Source organism: Periplaneta americana, chromosome 3, assembly GCF_040183065.1.
Source record: "Periplaneta americana isolate PAMFEO1 chromosome 3, P.americana_PAMFEO1_priV1, whole genome shotgun sequence".
Classification (NCBI taxonomy): Eukaryota; Metazoa; Arthropoda; class Insecta; order Blattodea; family Blattidae; genus Periplaneta; species Periplaneta americana.
This window is the reverse complement of record NC_091119.1, coordinates 95,830,028-95,852,859: the sequence shown is the minus strand read 5'-3', so window position 1 is coordinate 95,852,859 and position 22,832 is coordinate 95,830,028. Positions and strand designations below refer to the sequence as shown.

The 22,832-nt window shown below is 35.2% G+C and overlaps 1 protein-coding gene and 1 non-coding gene across 3 annotated transcripts in view; one reads left to right on the top strand and one right to left on the bottom strand.

The window, feature by feature from the left end:
* Positions 1–22,832, top strand: part of eys (eyes shut) — a 109,263-nt gene that overhangs the window by 17,388 nt on the left and 69,043 nt on the right. The window lies entirely within an intron of this gene.
* On the bottom strand, positions 22,440–22,512 carry TRNAK-CUU (transfer RNA lysine (anticodon CUU)). The gene has a single exon. It is a non-coding gene; the product is annotated as a tRNA-Lys (tRNA).

Below are 22,832 nucleotides of genomic sequence, written 5' to 3'. Positions count from 1 at the left end.
GTCGAAGTTAATGTCAACAAATACGTAAGTAATCGTCTTAACCCTCTCCCCATAAAGAAAAAAACTCACCATAGTACGTGTTTCCAAACAGTTCACATTCCTGCCGCTACCGGCAATACCGTACGTATCGGTAACTACTCTTCAAAATGAACGCCGTACTTGCCAGGCAACTTCTCTGGCACATAGGTAATACGCCTTTGCGGAAGGGTAGGAAGATTGAATTCTCTAGGCTCATCGGCTAGCCACATGACGGCATATAGCGAGTCATGACACACTTTGAACTGAACACGCAGTAGAAATAATAAAAATAGTAGTAGTAATATTAATATAATATATATAATAATGGGCCTATTATTATTATTATTATTATTATTATTATTATTATTATTATTATTATTATTATTATGAGATATTTTAGCCGTCTTTATTAAATCAGCCATCAGATCTAAAAAAAAATTCCTGTTTACAATTCTGCAGTGCTTGGGAAAAGTGACACAAGTCAGTTTCCACAAATCTTTTTTGATAATTTATTGACAACTTACGGAACATCTGCTCGCTTGGAAAAAAATACGTAAGTATTCCTCCCATTACAATAATTCATACAGAAAAAAATCAAATCGACATAAACCAGTGTAAGTTGTCAATAAATTATCAAAAAAGGTTTGTGGAAACTGACTTATGTCACTTTTCCCGAGCACTACAGAATTAGGGCCTACATGTAGATTTTCGTTAATCAGGTTTTTTCTTCCGTTCTTTCGTCAGCTTTTAAGTTACATATTATAACTGCATGTCTGTCACATTTTCTTTTACAAGCCAGCTTTTCTTTTTTGAAACTCTCAGTCTGTTCCTTCTTTTTCTGTAACTCATCTTCCATTAATCTCAATCTTTTCTTTGAGGCCATAATCGTGTTTCGAACTAACAGTATCAGGGACGTGTGGACAATTGGCAGTAACAGTTACATTGGTTCTGAAACTTCAGTACAGTACCGTAGTTTCCCCTAACTATGGTCCACATTTGTCACATTTTTCTTTGTATATTCAATACTATTCATCCAGATTAAGTGGAATTTTGGCTTCGGACTCTTGTAAGTGTATATTAAATAAATATTGACATATGTGTTTGAAATTATTTAACTACAAGTGTTAAAAAACTAATAAGCATTGGTACATAGTTGTATTCTGAGTTGCCCAACTATGGTCCACTCATATATTCATGCTTGAAAACATGAATGGACTATAGCTGGAGCTGTAATTATTCGTAAATCAATACATTGAGTTTCTAATTTAAGGGTAGAAACATAATCTAGCACAGAAATATTAAAAATAAATGAAAAGTACATGGATTCTTTTTATTAGTAAACATTACACAAACACACAATAAACAAGTGAAATCTGAAAGTCATTTTCCTGCAATAATGAACAACTACACACACCGGCAAAAATACCGGGCCACCTAAAATTTCTCAATTTTTTTATGAGGTGAGAATCAGAAAACCCATTATGAAATGAAAAAAACATTGCTTCCCAGAAAAAAAAAAAACTCTTTTTTATTATCACTTGCGCTATTATTTTCAACGCCAAACAATGGATATAATTAAAAGGTGTAAAAACTTACAAATTGTTTCAATTTTCTTCCAAATGTTCAACGATGTTGCTGGAGCAATTCTGGGCCTTTAGCTGGTTCTTCTGGAATTCAGCCCACATTCATCCAGACGTCTGCTTACAGTTCTCTCACTCACGTTAACTTGTCTTATTTTCTGGAAGACTCTTCTGGTCCCAAGTACTGCAGCCACATAACGCTGACTATTCCCATCTTCTATCAATGCAACCATTTTGCTGAATCGGTAGAACTTAGTAACATTTGTATACAATGAAGTACTCCAATACTGCCTCAAGAGAGCTTACTAGTCTGTAGACTTCTTCAGCATAGCTTGAAATGAGTCCGAGAAGTTTAGACACAATATAGCAAGAAGAACGAATCTCCTTTTCAGATCATTGTTGGCTATTACGTATTCAGTATTACATTGTTACGTATCACAAAATAAATGAATAACTAAATGAACCTCAGCACACCTACAATTACTTAAAAAATCCTACAATTTTCAAAAATTTTTAATAAAATGTAGTTGGCCCAATTTTTTTTGCCGGTGAGTGTATATTAAAGAACAAAAGTACGGTATCGAAATAAACTAACACATTCTTAGCAAAATATTATGCACATAAATTCACTGATAATGTTTATTTACCATACTGAGAACTATATTCAGTAGGCTTATTTCTATCCTTTGAATCTCCACTTCTCTTGTAATTCTGAAATTGAAAATAGATCTCTCTTTTTTCGAGACGCATATGGGGTCTTCAATTTGTTTTATTATGTTTTCCTTTCTATAGAATAAAATGTCTTCCATTTCTCGCCACCTCAGTAATTGCCGCTTCTTACTATACATGAAACAACAGCTCCATTGTTCTTCACTTGCAAAACTTTCCCTGGCCACAATTCCTCCTCATAAGTAACTACCATATAACTATGTGCCTTTAGCATTATTTTAAGAGATTTCGTCTTCTTTTCCACATCTGACTCACTGTCTGTAAATATGGAGAGTACACCGGAAACATAATCTGTATCCAATTCAATTTCATCGCTCTCATAGTCACTTACAGGAGGGGTTGTGATCCTTCTACCCTGAAGTTTTCGTTTTACTGGACCATTATTCGTGCTAGTACCATTGATGCTGGAAAAGCCTGTTTCTTTATTTACTGGACTATAATGTTAAATAGTGTTTTAGAATATACTGAGATACCGTATTTGCAGAAGTAAATAATCAAATTGTTCACATTTCATTAAAACAAATATTTCAAAATGAAATACAACTATGGTCCACGAAAATTGTGGTACATATTGAGGACTGACTTCTAGCCTTGAGGTTAAACATTTTTCATGCCGAGTCTTCAACCTCTGCCAGTCTAATTATTACGTGAAAGTAAACACTATATAGCCAGGTTTAATCGTACAAACAATCATATATCTATAATTTACAGTTCTACAGAGGAGAGCTTAATAAAACAGACAAACACAAACTGAATGATTTCGTGTCTTCACACATTCAATAGAACGATGCACACTGACCTTGTTAAGCATCCATATAATTGCCACGCGTAATGGTAGATAGAAGCATCTATGGGGAACATAATTCCATCACAGTGGCGCCTTAAATGGCAAACACCGAACTCTTGGGGGACTAAGTAGTACATAATGCGTTTTCGACCATAGTTGGGTGCCTGGACCATAGTTATGGGAAATTACGGTACTTCTTTTCAGGATTCACCTGGAGTTTTTCTACCTAGAAAATAATATTACATCATGAAGAAAAGAAATGCTACAAGCTACTTTTAAAAGATAACGTTCAAGTCAATGGAAATTATGCCTTTTAATGACAGTAGTTCTGCTTCGTATTTGATTATAATGCATGTATCGTATTTAAAAAAATTACCACTAATATGTTCATCGAAATAGTTTGAGTGTTAAATTGTCTTGCGACACGCTGACAGAATAATTCAAGCTATATGGAAGTGCTATTTATTGCCTGCATTAATTGAACGTTAAACTATTAGGTACATTTAAATATCGCTATTTATGCATGAAAGTGATGCTGGAGTATTTCTTGAAGCGATTTTTTTAGTTAGGCATAAGCCGCACACGAGTCATCTTTATCATAGGTTCATCAAATATAGGCCTACACTGGTTACATTCGCAGTCACTATGACAACCACGTAGTATTAAATGCCACAACTTGCCACAAATATGATGACGATGCGCGTACGGATTCAATTTTGTACAGCACAGCAGCACTGGCGTTAGTTTAGGTAAGTAACTATATAATGTCATTGGGCTGGAGTTATTCTTGGTGGAAAAACCGATCTCGTTTGCATCAAAGGCTTGTTACGTGCACGGAAATACGTATGTGGACACAATACTGCAACTAACAGTGCTTTCATTTGCAGGAGTGGTTGATGAAGGGTTTACGTTAGGCTGAATTCACACGGACCAATTTTTGCGATTATTTTGCAGTTTTTGTGTGTGGTTGTGATGTCGGCGGAACCGACCACACGCGGACCACTTTCTTGTGGTCGCTTGAAGTCCATATCGACCACAGACAACCACGCCGCAAACTCAACCATGCTTTTTTAAGCGAAACGTGAAGTACTGCAGCAAGACCGTTCTTTTATTCAAAGACGTTTTATAGTTTAACCCTTTTATTACATTAGCTTTACCTTCGCTGCAGCAACAGTGCAGCAAATCCAAACACCGCTTTACGAGTTTGCTGCACGATCCATTATGGCGAAATGCGTGTTTTGGTCTTTTGCAGCGTTTATTATTGTTAAAATCGTCTAGTAATAATAATTTCCTGTCATTATCATGGAAGTCTAAGCTGTTTAACATGTTCGTTTCTTTTAAGGTTAGATTTATTACTCAGTAATAGAAGCCAATATTAATTGTCCACCAGTTTGCAGTCAGCTGGCCGAACTGCATTTTTTACCCTCTTTGGGTGATACTGACCACTCATTGCAACAGACGTCGACATTAACTTCAGTTAGTGGTCCGTGTGAGTTACTATCATCTGCTTCCATGTTCTTTATAATTCCTGACTGCCCACAAGTGGACCACCGTTTTGTGGTTGTAGTGTGTGGTCCGTGTGGGTTAAAATCTTAATGCATGATAGCGCCCGTCCGTCCATATGTTGCGAGGTGTTTGGGTCTAACTTAATGCCGAAGGAATTCAAGTGTTGTCTTGTCCAGCAGGCTCTTGACTTGAATCCTATTGAGCACGTGTGGTATTTGGACTGGAGAAGGAGCCAATCTTCGAACATGAAAGTAGATGGAAGGTAGTGCTGGGTAGTGGGACCAGAATAAATCACGTGATGTCGGGCAGAGAAGCGGTATGGTATGGACGTCGAGTATGAGAAGACACTGTACATCTAGTGGAATATAAAATCTCGGCTTGATTTTGAGCACAAAAATTAGAAATCACGACAATATTTCATAGGCGAGTACATTGGATGCATATTAATAACTCCTCAGCAATGTATTAAAGCACGATAATGTTATTTAATGATTAAGCCTGCCATAAATTCCTCATGAATATATACGAGACACTTTTACTATCGGCATTTTTTGCAAGGAAATTGAAGTTAGAAGTTACTGAAAAATGTATTAAGTAAGATTGAAACAAGGGAGTTAACAAAAGAAAGAATACTTTGCCTTTAAACAATATTTATTCATGTCAATTTACTGTATTTACGTCACTTGATAGTACCTTGTACTTATCTTTTTGTCTAACAGTAGCCTGCCTTTCATATGTATGTAGTTCATTCATGTTTGCTGATTTTAAAATCAAACATTTATACAAATCAAAACAGTACTTTCAGCATTAATGTATGAAGTGAGCATCATTGGAAAACTTATTGATTTTTACATTTTTAAATAAAGTTTCAATAAAATATGGGATTTCTGCGCGTTCCGACAAACATTACGGGGACGTCGGACACCTAGGCCAAAAAGAAGATTGTCCTGCTTTTTATGAGACTTGTGGTAAACTTATATAATGATGTTTGTTTCAAATATAGAAAATTAAACAATGATGGCCGTAATCAGTGCCTGTAATCTTTCACAGTGAGGTTTATATTTATATTTAACTTTTTGGCTGTTATATTTTGCGCGAATTGTGTTTAATACCTAATAGAAGGGGCGAGTTTTGGGCGTAGACTATAGTAGGTCTACCAATTTTTCTCATCTACTATGATATCCTTAACGAGTGTCTGTAATTATTTTACAGTAGGGTCTGTATTTACATTTAACTTTTTGGTTCTGTTATATTTTATTCGCATTGTGTTTAATCCTATCTTTCTCTTTCTAACTCGTTGTGTTTAATATCTAATAGCAGTGGCGCCAACTTTTGGAAAATACTGGGTGGGCTCAAACATTTGAGGTATAGGTTAAATAAATCTCATAAGTATAATGATAATATGACAAATTATTGGGTGGGCTCGGACCCCACGAGCCCATATAAGTTGGCGCCACTCTTTGGAAGCAGAAGTGGGAATCCTTTCGTCGCACTGAAATAAATGTTGGAAACTAAAGTAAAACATGAATAGTAGTCTAGAGATACGAAAAGCTTCTTTGAAAAAGTACAAATTATCTTGAAACTGATGTTACTGAGTATAGGATTCTGTTAAACAATTAAGTTATTAACATAATGTCTGTATTAGAGTAGCTATAGTAACTGCATTGTGAATTTTATCAAAAGATTAAAATATATAGGTTATGTTTTATTTACAGTATAAATATTTTTCATTTTTAGTTTCATTAACAGTTCTTGAAATAAAACTAAATTCTGTTCAAACATTTGTTTGAAGATTTTTTATTTACTAAAATACAAAAGGATTGAATGAGAGTCTGCAAGCAAGTCACCATTCTCATCCTTGATCACGTTTACCCTTGCCTGATATCCGTTCTGAAATTCCTTTATATAAATCTCTAATGTGTTCATTCTTACTATTTTTTTCTTCCTCATTTAGCTTTTCCTTCAAGTAAACTCTCTTTTTGTTCCTAAGTGTGCGACTTGCTTCCGGTCTTTCATTTCAAACCACGGTTTCTTTTTCTTAGTTTCATAATAGCCTGTACTCTGCTCCGCTGCAATTTTGATATTATATCTGGTATTTTCCCACACGCTATTAATATTTAATTCCTCCTCAACTTCGTCTGAACTTCCTAAAGTTGCAAACCTATTTGGAATTTCGACCTGATAATGTTGCTTAGTTTACTTGTTCTTTAATTCGGAATATTGAATCTCGTAATATTAACTTGTTGTTCTACTCGTTTGGCTACTGATAATCTTTCTCTAAGTTCTCCAATTACTAAATAATGGTCAGAATTACAGTCTATCCCCCGAATGTTCGAAACTATACTAGTATGTCTCCGTTTATCTATCAAAATGTGATCTATCTGGTTGTGTGTCAATCCATCTCAAGAAGTCAAAGTATATTTATGTATATCCTTATGCGAGAATGTTGCAGGGACGATTTTAGGGGTAGTGCCCTCGTGCCATGGCACTGCCTAAATAAAATATAATTAAATCTTATTTTTAACTGTACAGTCAGAGCGCTAAAAGACCACAGATATTATAAAAAATATGGATTTGTCATGGAGTGATTCCAGCAGAACATCTATTTGAACTACCGTTCCGCGCCGTGTCAGAGTAACAATGCCGTTCGCCCGCTCTTGCGCTGCTGTACAGCTGTATGGGCATGCGCAGAAGCATTTGTAATCCATTCAATGGAGTCACGGTGGTGCAAAGGGCAAGGGGAAAGGTAAATACATATGGAAAGACTACTCTAAATATGTAAATAAAAATAGATAACTGTTTATGCAAAAACAAATAGATTTGATGTGATGTTAAAAATTTTTTCTTCTGCTTTCTTTGTGTTCTTTTTTATTGTATCTGTCATTTGGTCTAAGAAAGGTGTGATGGATTTAGTTCACTTATGGTAGAAAGATCTTCAATTTTAGCCAGAAAGTCACTGAACTCTTTGCTGAAAATTACAGGAAAATAGAATTTAAGTATAGAACAGTTTATAAAACTTCAAAGTTCCGTGAATTATTTATTATTACTAGGTCTATTATTATTATTATTATTATTATTATTATTATTATTATTATTAATATTAAATATTCACGATATAAAATAAATTATCGTTACCCAAAGTGGCTTCAGCCGCCACTGGAATGTTGTACTTTTCACAATCAAATTTTTTGATGTGACGCAGTTGACTAACCTAACTTCATTATCATTACTAGTTACGTGTAGGCTCCCTTTTCCAATAGTTGGTTTACCAGTATCTTAGTGATTCCAGCAGAACATCTATTTGAACTACCGTTCCGCGCCGTGTCAGAGTAACAATGCCGTTCGCCCGCTCTTGCGCTGCTGTACAGCTGTATGGGCATGCGCAGAAGTGTTTTGTAATCCATTTAATGGAGTCACGGTGGTGCAAAGGGCAAGGGGAAAGGTAAATACATATGGAAAGACTACTCTAAATATGTAAATAAAAATAGATAACTGTTTATGCAAAAACAAATAGATTTGATGTGATGTTAAAAATTTTTTCTTCTGTTTTCTTTGTGTTCTTTTTTATTGTATCTGTCATTGGTCTAAGAAAGGTGTGATGGATTTAGTTCACTTATGGTAGAAAGATCTTCAATTTTAGCCAGAAAGTCATTGAACTCTTTGCTGAAAATTACAGGAAAATAGAATTTAAGTATAGAACAGTTTATAAAACTTCAAAGTTTCGTGAATTATTTATTATTACTAGGTCTATTATTATTATTATTATTATTATTATTATTATTATTATTATTAAATATTCACGATATAAAATACATTATCGTTACCCAAAGTGGCTTCAACCGCCACTGGAATGTTGTACTTTTCACAATCAAATTTTTTGATGTGACGAAGTTGACTAACTTAACTTCATTATCATTATTAGTTACGTGTAGGCTCTCTTTTCCAATAGTTGGTTTACCAGTATCTTATTAAATAATAATACTTCATTAATTATTCAATCTCTGACTTTCATTCATTCATAAATAAACGCAACACAAATCAAACATCAAATGTTATTGCCTTAAAATAGTATACAATTTAATTACATATTGGTCATTCATCTTTAGTTTCAACATTATACGTTTTGTGTGCGTAAAGATCTGTTTTAGTCCCACCTTATTATGCATCTGTGCCCAATCCTCGATTCACTCAGGAGTTTCTGTAATGATACAAAGCTTATGTTCATCTTATGTACAATTTCCAATGGTGAAAGAATTATTATTAAGATCGATTAATTATCTTCTGAGATTATATTTCATACAGACACACACACTTTTTATATATTAATATTGATGAAATGTATATGCATATCAAAAAATACAATGATATCGGTATTAAACAGTGTTAAATGAATAACTTCCTTTTGTTGTGCAAGGCCGCCTTAAACGCAGTCATTTGTTTTCACTTCATTATATTAGTCTTTTTGAGACGGCAAGAACATAAAACGCATTATTTAAAAACTCACATATCTCGTTAAATATTAGTCCTATCAAAATGTTGCAGGGAATAAAACTGGTCAGAAACATTTTAAAACAACTTTCGTAATGTAACATTTTTTTTTTAAATCAGTAATAAGCAAAATATTTCGATTTATTTACTTCAGACCCTCTTATAACCCGCCTTTTAAAGGGAGTATTTTGAATATGATATAGCCAATTTTCATAGACATCGGTTTAGCCATTACAGAGTGAAAGGGTAAAACACACACACATGTACGCACACGCATAGATAGGCAGACAGACATACAAACAAAAATTTCAAAAATATAATTTTATCAATTTATTGTACGTGTTTAGTCCATTTATTTGTGTGAAAGCGAAAATTACCAGAAAAATGTTGGTTACAGTTATAGTATAGATTGTATAATTTTACTAACTCCTTTCATGATCTTTTATCAATCTATATTTGCCTATTAGTAATACTTATTACTAATTCTTATTTTTCTGTCCCCACGAAACATTTCCATTAACTCATCGAAACTGCTTTCTACTCCACCTAGAATTCTGTTCTCAAACTCTCTGAAACTCTAGGGAAATATATATAATTCCTACATTGCTCCGCACTGCTTTACCTTCACCTTTTTTCTTTTTCTCTTTGCCTGCCCCGTTTCTATCCATACCTCCTCCTTCACTTCTCCCACCTGCATCACTTTCAATGTCACACTGTTCTACTATATATCTGTCTTTATTGCTACTATTATTCCCCTCCTTCATATTTCAGATTTTTTCCCTCACTCTGCTTCTGCTACTTCACTCCCATTTTCTGTACTTTCCTTTTCGTTTTTATTTGCTGAGTGTCTCTGCTTAGTTTTATATGTCACATTCCTCATTTTGCTCTCCTCATTACTAAACCTTAATTTTTCCCGTGTCACACTAATGATTTTGCTCTTCACCTCATTAAATGTCACCATTCTTGTCTTACCTGCCTGCGCTGCTCCACACTGGTGATATGTCTTAGTATTGTTGATCTGGTTCCATCTTTAGCCAACATTTGTTTTGTAGTTGACATCTGCAAGAGCCTATACTCTTCTATTCATCCTCTTCATTTTTCCTGACGTTGCACTTTGATTCACCTGTGCATCACTTCGCACATTTTTCTTCTCGTTTGCTTTCCTTTCCAGCTGTTCGTGCTTTTTTCTGCCGTCATCATTCTAGTTTTTGTTGATCTCGTCATTTTTTCGTGTTCATTGCTGGCCGGTTTAGTTGCCCTGTCTTCTTATTTATCCCAAATTCCAGATGATTAAGTATCTTTACAAAACTCTAGATCGTAATTCTTTCCATTTATACTTTCAATTTGTCTTCATATATTTTTGTAAAATGGTCCTTATTTCTTACCATTCATGAATGGAAGTAGTAACTTGCGTTAATTTCTTATTTCATATGGCATATACCTTCCTACTGTTACCTTGTTTTTTTTTTCTTAAATTACTCAGGATTACTTTTCTAATTCTCATATTTTTTAATCTCACTAGTATTGGCCTATAAACCTAATATACTAAGCTCCAGATGATTAAGTATCTTTACAAAACTCTAGATCGTAATTCTTTTCATTTATACTTTCAATTTGTCTTCATATATTTTTGTAAAATGGTCCTTATTTCTTACCATTCATGAATGGAAGTAGTAACTTGCGTTAATTTCTTATTTCATATGGCATATACCTTCCTACTGTTACCTTGTTTTTTTTTCTTAAATTACTCAGGACTACTTTCCTAATTCTCATATTTTTTAATCTCACTAGTATTGGCCTATAAACCTAACATACTAAGCTCATTTCTAAATAGAGGTACATGGAATATAAAATAAAACATAAAATAAAATAAGATTTTATTGGATCAGTAGAATCTGGTACAAAATGTAACTTTTTTCCAAAACCAACAGAGGAGATAGGCGCTAGTTGAACATACAAGCACAACTCGTTCTCTGGTTGACTCAGTTTCGCTTCTGACACCCACTTCTATTCGGAGACGTTCTTTCGTTTCCTGGTAGGCAGGTACCTCCTGGGGCGAGAGCGCCTTCGGTGGCGGGTGTGAGAGCTGCGTCGTCGACGCCCTCCCCTCCTGCTTCTGGAACTAGAATGGCGACGTCTCCTGCGACTAGAACTCCTTCGGCGTCCTCCCCTCCTGTGCCTGCGTCCAGAACGAGAGCGGCGACGCACAGTGGTCAATATCGCGATATTAGGAGGACAAAAGTCGAAATTTCGAGTTTCTCTGATGATGTTCTTTTGTATGGGAATGCGATAACAAAGAACCAAAGCTTTTTAAACTGAGTATAGTTTATGGCTTCGATGTTTGTATTAAACTTGAGAGAGGGTCAAAGTTATGGGTTCTTGCATGTCCCTCACTCGTGCGTTATCTGCAGTGTGGAACGATCGCATTTCTTGTGTGGTTCTGTGTTACTGGTGAAATGTTTCGTTAAATCTGTTGTGCAAGAATGGAGAAGAATGTTGAAGGTATGTTTTACATTTTATTCCAAGTCTATAACATTAATAGTTTGGTTGTACATGCTTAACACTTATGCGCGTGAAATATTATAATTTTAAATATATTTCGCAACTTGCTCTTGGAATATAAAAATTGGTTCACGATGGGTCACGATAAAATCTTAGTAATCAATTTCCTTAGACCTTAATCTCTAAGCCTGCATATATTTTATTTGCCGAGGTTTACCCGTTTTTTCAAAATATCTACTTTCTTACAGATTGTGCGATTGCAGTTACTCGCCGCGATCTATTCACTTTTCTCCAAAACACAAACTGTGTAATGAAAGCAAGGTCATCACAAGTGTTACAACAATTACTTTCATATGCATTATCAAAATTGAAATCTGAAAGCTGTGATGAAAACCTTAAGTCAGAACTTTTTGAAAAAATTAGAATTTTTTCGTGTAACCTGTTACGAAGATGGAGGTCGTGTAATAGTAAAATGTCGCGATTTTTACAGAAATATTCAGAATGGCTTGATGTAGAATTGTCAGTTCCAATACCTACTGAGGAATCTTGCCAAGGAGAAGCCTCGGGTGCAGTTAGAGGGCGCCCAAGGGAACTGTTTTCTTCGAGTAGTGTAAAAACAAAGAAAAGAAAAGTGGAAAATCTTTCAAAATCTTGTTCGTCACAAGAACTTGCCCTGGCAACACAGATGTCTCTTACGTATGAAGGTAAAAGAAATGTGGCAACAATTATTCAAGAATCTGTGTCGAAAAGTCCGAGATCAGTACGGAAAATAAAAAAAAATTGCCAACAGCCAGCCACTGAGCCTAATTGTAATACATATACAACAGAGGAGGCACTAGCTTTGCTTGTTGATTTAAAATTAACAATACATCAATATGTAGCATTACAAAAAAGTGCGAAAGAAACAAGCGCAAACATCTACCCGCCATATTATAGACTGCTAAATGCAAAATCAGAATGCTATCCCAGTCAGGAAGCACTAATAATTACAGATTCACTGGCAGAAGTAAAATTACAATGTTTACTTGACCACACTGTTGAGCGTTTATCTATTGTTCAAAAAGAAGTTCTTGAACATTCCTTTCAACACGAAGAAAACAGAATTCACAAAATTCAAATGACTTACAAATGGGGGTGTGACGGGAGCTCAGGCCATTCCCTTTACAAACAAAATATTTCGGGGTATGAAGGAGCTACAGATTCTGAAATATTTTTGTCCTCAATAGTACCTTTACAACTCCTGGGCGAAGATAAAGAGTCTAGGAGAAAAACGGTTCTCTGGCAAAATCCAAGAACATCATCAACAAGATATTGCAGACCCATCCGATTTCAGTTCACAAAAAAGACGCCACAAAAAACGAGAGAAGAAATCGCACAGATTGAAGAACAGCTACAGAGTTTAGTACCAACCAGATTTATAATGGGAAATAGAGAATTTTTTGTGGAACATAATTTAATTAAAACTATGGTCGACGGCAAAGTATGCAACGCTCTCATGGATAATCCTTCAGTCCAAGTGTGTTACATATGTGGTGCTAAGCCGAAAGACAGGAATGATTTGAAAAAAATACAGTCATTACTTATAAATAAAAGTACATTTGAATTTGGACTTTCGACACTGCATGCAAGAATTAGATTTTTTGAGTGTTTGCTTCATATTGGGTACAGAATAGAAATAAAGAAGTGGCAGGTACGCGGGGATCAAAGGAAGAAAGTAGCTTATGAAGCAAGGAAAGAAGAAATTATTAACAAATTTAGAACTGAAATGGGCCTTTTAGTTGATGTTGTGAAACCAGGTAGTGGTACCACGAACGATGGCAACACTTCTCGCCGATTTATCGAGAATTCAAAGAAATCGTCTGAAATAACTGGCTTGATGAAGCTCTTATCCACCGTTTCTCCGTAATTTTGGACGTTATGTCAAGTGGATATAGCCTGAACATTGGTGCATTCAAAAAGTATGCCTTAGACACTGCTGATCTCTATGTGAAATTCTATGGATGGTACTACATGCCTGCCACTGTCCATAAAATACTTATACATGGTGCAGATGTTATGAACAACATGATATTGCCTATTGGACAGTTATCAGAAGATGCCCAAGAAGCCAGGCATAAAGAGTATAGATTTTTCCGAGAACACAACACTCGAATACTCCCCTTTCTTACCGTACCCACCTTTTCTAGTCATGACGTTCTAGTTACGCTCGGCTGCATTAACATTCATTCGCGGCGGCAGGTATACAATACGCTATCAAGAATTACAAACGAACAGATAATAACATTTTTAGAAACATACCTTTAGAAAATAAGAGAAAAATGAATGAGGGAAATAAATAAATTAAAAGACATGTAAAATAAATGTTAAAATGTATGTGTGCATATAATGTAAAAAGGTCTCCCTGTGTATAGCTTATATCGTCCTATTACTAGTAAAGCCGATTAAATCCACTTTTTGTGTAAAATAAGTTAAGTACAGTCCCCGACATGTCTTTCCGTGCTCTGTATTTTACTAAAATGAAATAAGTCCGAAATGCTGCTTGCAGGTAACAAACCAATTACTTTATTTGAAGAATTTATTATGATTTTTCGTGCATTAATAAAGTTTTAATTCCTGTTTTTACAAAACTTGTATTACTGGTCTTAACTGGTTTTACTAGTAATATGACGATTAATAAATTGTACGTTGGTAAGTGAGTGATAGCTATATGACCGGATTTCAATGCTGTCATTGAACATTGTAAAGCACTCCAGCCAAATAAATAGACAGACAGACAGACAGACAGACAGACAGACAGACAGACAGACAGACAGACAGACAGACAGACAGACAGACAGACAGACAGACAGACAGACAGACAGACAGACAGACAGATAGACAGATAGATAGATAGATAGATAGATAGATAGATAGATAGATAGATAGATAGATAGATAGATAGATAGATAGATAGATAGATAGATAGATAGATAATACAGTACATACATAAGTAAATAAGTAGGCCTAAATAAGTAAGTAAATAAGAAAATAAGTAAACAAATAATACGCGTACTGCAGTTTAAAGAGAACTGGAACATGGCAAAATCTAAACCCGTGAAGGAATACTACTTCCAAAGGAAATGGGAATATGATTAGTTTGTTGTTGAAGACGAAAGAATTGCTTGTTTACTGTATCCCATCCAATTTATTTCCACTCGTCATTTCAATATTAAACTACATTTCAACAAAGTCCATATTAAGAATTATAGAATGCACAAACTTTCGGGTAAGTTCATTATTACGAACTGTATATTGATTATTTATTTATATACTGTAAAATTAAGGACGTCACTCGTTGTGTTCATTTTGAATTGAAATTAATAGTGACTTTCAAGGTTCATTACTTAAAAGCTATAAATTTATGTTTCCGTCGGTGATGATAGGAGGAGAGTTTTCTAAAATCTAAAGTAGGTTAGGTGCAGAGGAATCTCAAAGAAACTACCGACAGGAAATCTAGCATAATTGTAAACCTTGAAACGAGATAACGCATTATAAAAACAATGAATTTATTACAATCCTTTTTGAAAATTACATGCCGCCACTGATGGACCTTTGACGACAAGAGAAGGTAAATAACCCTACGGGAAAATCGATCATCCCCAATAGAAGTGGAGTGAGGCTGACGTCATATTTCTCCTCCTTACGAGTTCCGCAGGCCTGGGTTAGAATGTCATAAAAACAGCTGAAACAAAGCTGAAACTAGTCAACTCAGTAACATACAAATGAGTTTTATTTTAACACATGAAAGTGGTTATTATAACTATACCTAAGAAATATTAGTAAATTAATACATAATATGCATTCAAACATAACAAAACTTAATTGGTATATTAACTTTCATTTATTAGAATTGTATTATAGCTAGCGATAAGATATGTTTGCACTGGCTTTAAAACAGAAGTAAAAGAACTGGATTCATGGAATTTATATATCATTTTCTTTCCAAAGGAAATTTCATTTCCAGCAGGATAACCACCCCGCGCACACCGCCATAAATGTTCAAAGACAGTTCACGTAAAGGCATGAAAAAGAGGAGGATTGACAAATATCGAGACAACCCACCTCAAAATCCAGATCAGTTGTGGGATCAAGTTCTGGCTACCTGGGAAGATTTCGCTGAGGACCAGAACTATTTCCGCGATCTGATGGACTCAATGTCCCGAAGATACCAGGCAGTGATAGACGCCAGTGGCATGTGGACAAAGTATAAGATTCACATGTGTATTTTTTTTATTTTTCTTTAATTTTTTTGTTTATTTTTGTTGTATTTCGGGAAGAAAATTGATCTCCCAAGAGTTTTCTTAATTCTCCTAGTGGAGACAGAGTTGCGAAATAATTCGTTTCACTACAAAAAAAAATAGAAAATGAAGAAAGATAGCATGTATAAAAATTAGTTACGTTAATAAAAAAAAGATTCTCACCGAGAGTCGAACTCGGGTCCCACGGTTGGCAAGCCAGCATACTAATGACTGCTCCACCAAAGAGCCGAGACGTAATAAGCGTTACGAGGCATATAATAGGTGCTCGGCTTTAAGTCTAAGGAGACAGCGCATACAAACGTACTCATGTAAATCGCGGCCAAAATTTCAACATTTCCACTACCAAGAGACATAACAAAACTGTTTTCTAATACTGTACACGATTTGCAATATAGTAGACTGTGGTTTCGTATAAAGAGTTCTGATATAGTTATGAAAAATTCATAGATCGCATTTATTTATCCTTAATGAGCCATTATTTACTGTTCATTAAATGTTAAGAAAATTTGGTTGGTGAGCAGCTCGCATTTTAGTGAATCGTTAAATATTTTAATGTTCAGTAGTTAATGTTTCATTTGAACTGATTTACTGAAGGTTGGTGAAACCGGCCCATAGACGTAGTTTTGCTAAATATACTGTGGTAATGTTCAAATGTCACTGTGTGTTGTGCGTTATTCCAAGTACCTCATCGATTTAAAAATGTGTCACATTAATAGCATTACTGATACAAGAATAACATTCAATATAATATATATAAACAAAGAATTAACACCGTGCACGTGCACACAACAGCTGTTTGTTCCTCGAGGACTGCGGTGCACATTAGCGCGCCGCTGCTGCTTCCCAAGTGACGACATGCGCAGTAGGAAACGAGTTTGAGTCAACCGTCTGCTACACCATTATATTCCCACCACGATTGCAATAAAGAAAAAAAGAGGCCAAGATGCATTCATTTTGAAGTATGTACTGTATCTGTAAATGACTGCATTAGACGCAAGACCACAAGTGAAAAGAAGAAGGTTTCTTTACACTACTTCTTAAGAAAAAACAAGATCTGTGTTCGTGTTTGCCGCAACTCTATCTGTTGGTAGGTGACGAGTGGAATCAATTGTTGCACATTACCATCGTACAGGGCAGGTAAATATGATTAATAATATTTTTCATAAGCTGTAGCTTTGAAATAAGTCTTGTAAGAAGGAAACTGTCCACGGCTTAAAAATGCTCACTGTCTACGTTTTTTTAACGAAAAATGAACTAATGTAATTAAATATTGTTATTGAGTCATTAGAATTAGCGTAATAATTGGTAGACGATTAAAATATGAAATTAATATTTCTATGCTTTAAAATGTTTCCACATTAATGACAATATTACAGTCAGGTTTATTACTACATACAATTCAAGAAAATATGCTATAAAATCACACAAAAGATAAAGTGAATAATAATATTACAGGAGAAATACTGTACTCTTACGCATAGTATTGTTAATTCTTTCACGAACACATACATTTTACGTATCAATAGTGGCATCGTATTAAACATGACGATAACATTGCAAGGTCAATTTTGCCTGCTTTTTAATTTCGAAGACACTGACTCATACGCAGGAACATTTCGCTGGCACATAATATGTACACATCCTTGACCCTAGACTAGCTCACATAAACAAAGTATTCAGGAAGTTCAATACAATGCACTGAGAGATGTCCAATTCGGAGAAAACATTAGAATGATAATACCCATCGCATTGAAAGTGTTAGTTCTAATGAACTCATTATTTTCTTGTACAAAGTTAATATTTCTCTGCTTCTAACCTATTCATAGCTCCGATATGAACACCGTGGTGATAATCAGAAGGAAGAGGCTTTTCCTTGAAAAGCAGCTGCAATCAAAACATTCATACAGTCATTTAAAGGGATGGAGAGCCATTATTGTCGAGGATCTTCAAAAAAGACAGTATCTACCGCCATTTTTGAGTAGGAAGAAGCTGTGGCGGATGTATTCCAATGATACCGCTGTAAAAGAGTCATATTTTCGCAAGATCTTCAATACCAATTTCAATGTTGGATTTGGAAAACCAAGCACCGACATTTGTTCAACCTGCGTAAGACTGAAGAATCAAGCAAAAATGGAAAAAGATGAATAAAAGAAGCAATCTTTTATCCTTTAGATCAAAGTTCATAAGGAACGAGCAAAATCTTTCCATCAGTTGTTAAACAGGATCACAGATGACGAGGTAACTTTGGTGTTGATTGTGAAAAGCCAAAAATACCCAAAATAGAGGATCAGTCAGCATACTATAGCAGTTAACTTTACCTACACAATTTCGGTTTTGTGACGATGCTTCCTAACAAACAGCTAGGCATAAATAATGTTAGGTGCTATGTTTGGACTGAAAATGAGAGGTCTAGAGGATCCAGTGAAATAGCTTCAGCCATTTATGACAGCTTGCAGAAAGTGGATTCAGCCAAAATACGGAAAATACGACTCATTTCAGACGGCTGCACTGGTCAAAATGAGAACATGACTATGATTTCAATGGCAGCAACTTGATTAGTATCTAAGTCACTAGAGAATATCACTGAGATGGAACTTCACTTTCCCGTTACTGGCCATTCATTTTTACCAGCAGAGAGAATGTTTGGTTTCATAGAAACAGCAGTACGCAAAGAACAGGAGATTTTGAACTCACAACATTATATCAACATTATCGGTAAGTATGGCAAGGTGTGCCGCATTGGAAGAGATTGAAATGTTTATAATTGGAAAGAAGCTGCTGCAAACGTTGTAAAATCCTCTCAGAATCTTCACTGTCAAAATATCCACTGTTGGAGAAACGTTTTGGAAGTAAATGGCAAGAAGACGACCGCTTGGAATTTTATGCGAATGTACTAAATTCTGGAGCAACTGAGGAAAAAGCAGAGGAAGATTACTGCGAGACTGGACAATTCATTAACCCCCATGACGAAGGCATTGTGTGAAACCTGTGTTTTTAATTTTAAAAGGCTTGAAAATGAATATTATTTTATGTGTAGGCCTATGTCCAAATTCTGGAGTAACTGAGTAAGAAGCAGAGGAAGATTACTGCGAGACTGAGCAATTCATTAAGCCCCATGATGAAGGCATTTTGTGAAACCTGTGTTTTTAATTTCAAAAAGCTTCAAAATAAACATTATTTTATGTGTAGGCCTATGTCCAAATTCTGGAGTAACTGAGGAAGAAGTAGAGGAAGATTACTGCGAGACTGAGCAATTCATTAAGCCCCATGATGAAGGCATTGTGTGAAACCTGTGTTTTTAATTTCAAAAAGCTTGAAAATGAATATTATTTTATGTGTAGGCCTGTGTCCAAATTCTGGAGTAGCTGAGGAAAAAGCAAGACTGAGCAATTCATTAACCCTCATGATAAAGGCGTTGTGTAAAAAACTGTTTTAACTCAATAAAACTAGAAAAAAAGCTTATTCATGTTAACAGGAAAATTATTAGTTATTTAACACATGTTCTTATGGGTGATATATCAAAATCAACCATATCCATTATAAACTGTCAGAAATATAATTAATTAGGGGAGCACGATTTTCTGAATCTTATTATTTTAGTAGATTTCCACGAACCCCAATCATCTGCTAAAGAAATGCCACATACATCTTATATCAAAGTAACTGCACGTTTTTCTCATTTTTCTCAAAATGTAGCAAAGTGGATGTGGTAGGTTTTGATACTAGACCCCTCAATAGATGCTGTAAAGTAAGATGAACGGAAGAACCACAGAAAAATCCATCTTTCTTCCATTTTGGACCGAACCGCGAAAGTTCGCGAATTATAACCCCAACTTATAGTTACTTAATACCGTAAGGGTGAAACCTAACCATTTTCTTCCATCACTACTTAATACTAGTGGATTATAGCGATTTTCTAGTTTAAAGGTTGAGTTTTCTTTTGCCAACTTCGTTTCGAATTTCGATACTGAGAAATATTACAACTGGTAGTGTTTTTCTAACTGTTATGTTGACAGCAGGAACAGCTGTTGTCGGTAGTACAAATTCTGAAATTCAAATTGTTCTAGATTTCTGAGAGCCGATTACTGGAAGCTAGTGAAATTTGAACATACTAATTAATTAATATTAGTATTATATTAATATATAATAATTATTTTATGTATTGCGTTGCGTTGTGGTTACAATTCAAGATTGTAATCAGATAACTGTAAATATAACATATGGTGTGATACATGCACTTGGATGATCGATAGAAACTGCGCACAGAGACAGCAATTATAACTAGAATAGCAGTAAGTATTCTTAAGCATACATTTCAAAATGACATTCGGTTTTCGGACTTTGTACCAATCATTTCACGTGATCAAACAAAATACTGTTTAGTCATAGCAATGAATTTCATGTTGTCAGACAAAATACATTTTAATATTAGGTCATATGAATCTACTAATTTACAACAATGTGCGAGAATTCCAGGAGGAAAATATAGGCCTACTCTTTCACAAATTCACAAATTCTTTCAACCATTCAGAAAACGCTATTATTATTATTATTATTATTATTATTATTATTATTATTATTATTATTATTATTATTACTGTTGTACCTGGCGTTGTGATTGTACTCTCTTTAGTGATATTTGATATTAGTTGGCAACACTGAAGAGACAGCCAAATAACCTTTTAGGAACTGCTCTTACGTGATCGTCTCATACAGGTGAATACAAAAAGTGTCTGTACATCTACAAAACGTGAGTAAAAATAGTTTTTGAAGACAAATGGCATGTCTGAAAAGTTGACAAATAACAATATTATGACCGAAAACTATGTATTGTAGTTATATGCCGATTATTCATTTTCTCACGTTAAATTCCGATGGGTAAGAAATATTCAGAAACGGGCAATCCGTCAATCTACCACACAATTTATTGTATGTCAACTAATTTCACAAAAGAGAATAACTGCTCCATTTCCATCAAAATTCGAATCGCCATAGCCACAAAATAAGCTGTTCTGGGCTATTCTTGAAGCATTAATCATGCATGGCTTATATGTTATGAGTTTTATTTTAATATTTATTTTCCTCTAATAATATTATAGCCTAGTGTTTTGCGCTGTAGCTACGTTGTCTGAGTCGTGTCTTGAACTAGCGGTATAGAATGAGCTCTGGTTTGAGTTCTAATGGAAAAATGAATTTTTCTGTGAAACTTTGACCGGTGCCCATCTAGCATCGTGATGAATTTGAGAAGCTACAGTAAGTGGCGAAATACGGTTTCGTACGCCAGCTATAACGGCTGGGGAGGGAGTCACTGTGCTGACCAAACGTTACCTTTGCACTAGTGAATGATCATTCACCTCTGCTAGAGCATGTAGACTAGTGATGGAGTGTGATTTGCAGACCTGTGGTTTTGTCGCTTCGACAGGTTTGTCAGTGGTTCCGACTATGACTATCTTCCTCAGTTCTGAGAGTATAGTAGGCTATACTATACCATACTTCATACATGATTATGGTATAAGATGTATGTACAGAGATCGAAAGTATAGTATAATATTCTTGCATTTGTGCCCTAACTGTATCCTGCAGAATTTTTTCAGCATTTTTCCTCGTGTCAATGACTTTTTTTTAAGTGTAGAATTATATTGAATTTTAAAAATGAAACAACAAATGTCTCAGGACTCAGGAGACTAGTTCCAAAATTACAGTCCCGAGAAATCGCCATCTCAGACCGATACGTGATTTATATGTATGTATGTATGGTGATTGACGTACAGTACGTATATGACAGCTCTATAGAGTACGAACAACTGCAAGTCAGAAGATTAACCAGTGTTGCCAACACACAAATTGTATCCCCGTCAGTATAACACCTGGAAATCCGTCAGAGTCCGTCAAAATTAAAAAAAAAAAAAAAATTAGACCCACTCTGTAAGACAAATAAAAAGCAAATTTTAACACAACTAACTTACCAATCTTGATTAAAATATTAATTCGTCAACCTCTCACTTGATTACTACGAGGAAATCTGAAACAGGGGATTCTTTAACAGGTATGGCACAGTTCAATGAAAAAGTAAAATCCCCAAAAATTAAACAAATAAAATGACAGCAGCTTAAAAAGTAAAATAGACGATGTAAATCATAATTTCCGCCAAAAAAAAAATCCGTCACCCGTCAAAGCCATTCTTTTCCCGTCCTTTACGTTGAAATTCCGTCAGTTTTGACGGAATTTCCGTCCAGTTGGCAACACTGAGATTAACTTGAAGGACAACATATCTGGGATCTAATTAACTATTCTAGAGGTTAATGAGGGCAACTCTTTGATACTGACGCACTCGCTATCGTCTATGTCTATATTCTTTCATGAATGACACACTTTCGTAAACATTTTTGAGGCACATTGCAGATAACACATCAGAGTGTGGTTTATTTTTAGTAAGCTCGCCGCGCTAATCACTATTTTTTATATACAAGACATGGCAGCGGTATATCAATATTGAACTCGCAGAAGAGAATAATTTCAAGGGAAAAATTGTTCCGGGGCCGGGTATCGATCCCGGGACCTCTGGTTGAAGGTACCAGCGCTCTACCAACTGAGCTACCCGGGAACTCTACCCGACACCGTCTCAACTTTTCCCTTTACATCCACACAACTCGCAGCCTCCTAACAATTTTTCCCTTGAAATTATTCAAATCTGCTTTACAGGGAGCTTTACCTGAAAGACTAGATTTGCATAATATATACTGTGTATGTTAACAGAAAACAATTCCAAGTCACACAGAGATTGTGTGCACTCGATGTGGGTCTCTGGCGTTTCGCCAGCCCACGCGAGTTGTATGGATGTAAAGGGAAAAGTTGAGACGGTGTCGGGAAGAGTTCCCGAGTAGCTCAGTTGGTAGAGCGCTGGTACGTTCAACCAGAGGTCCC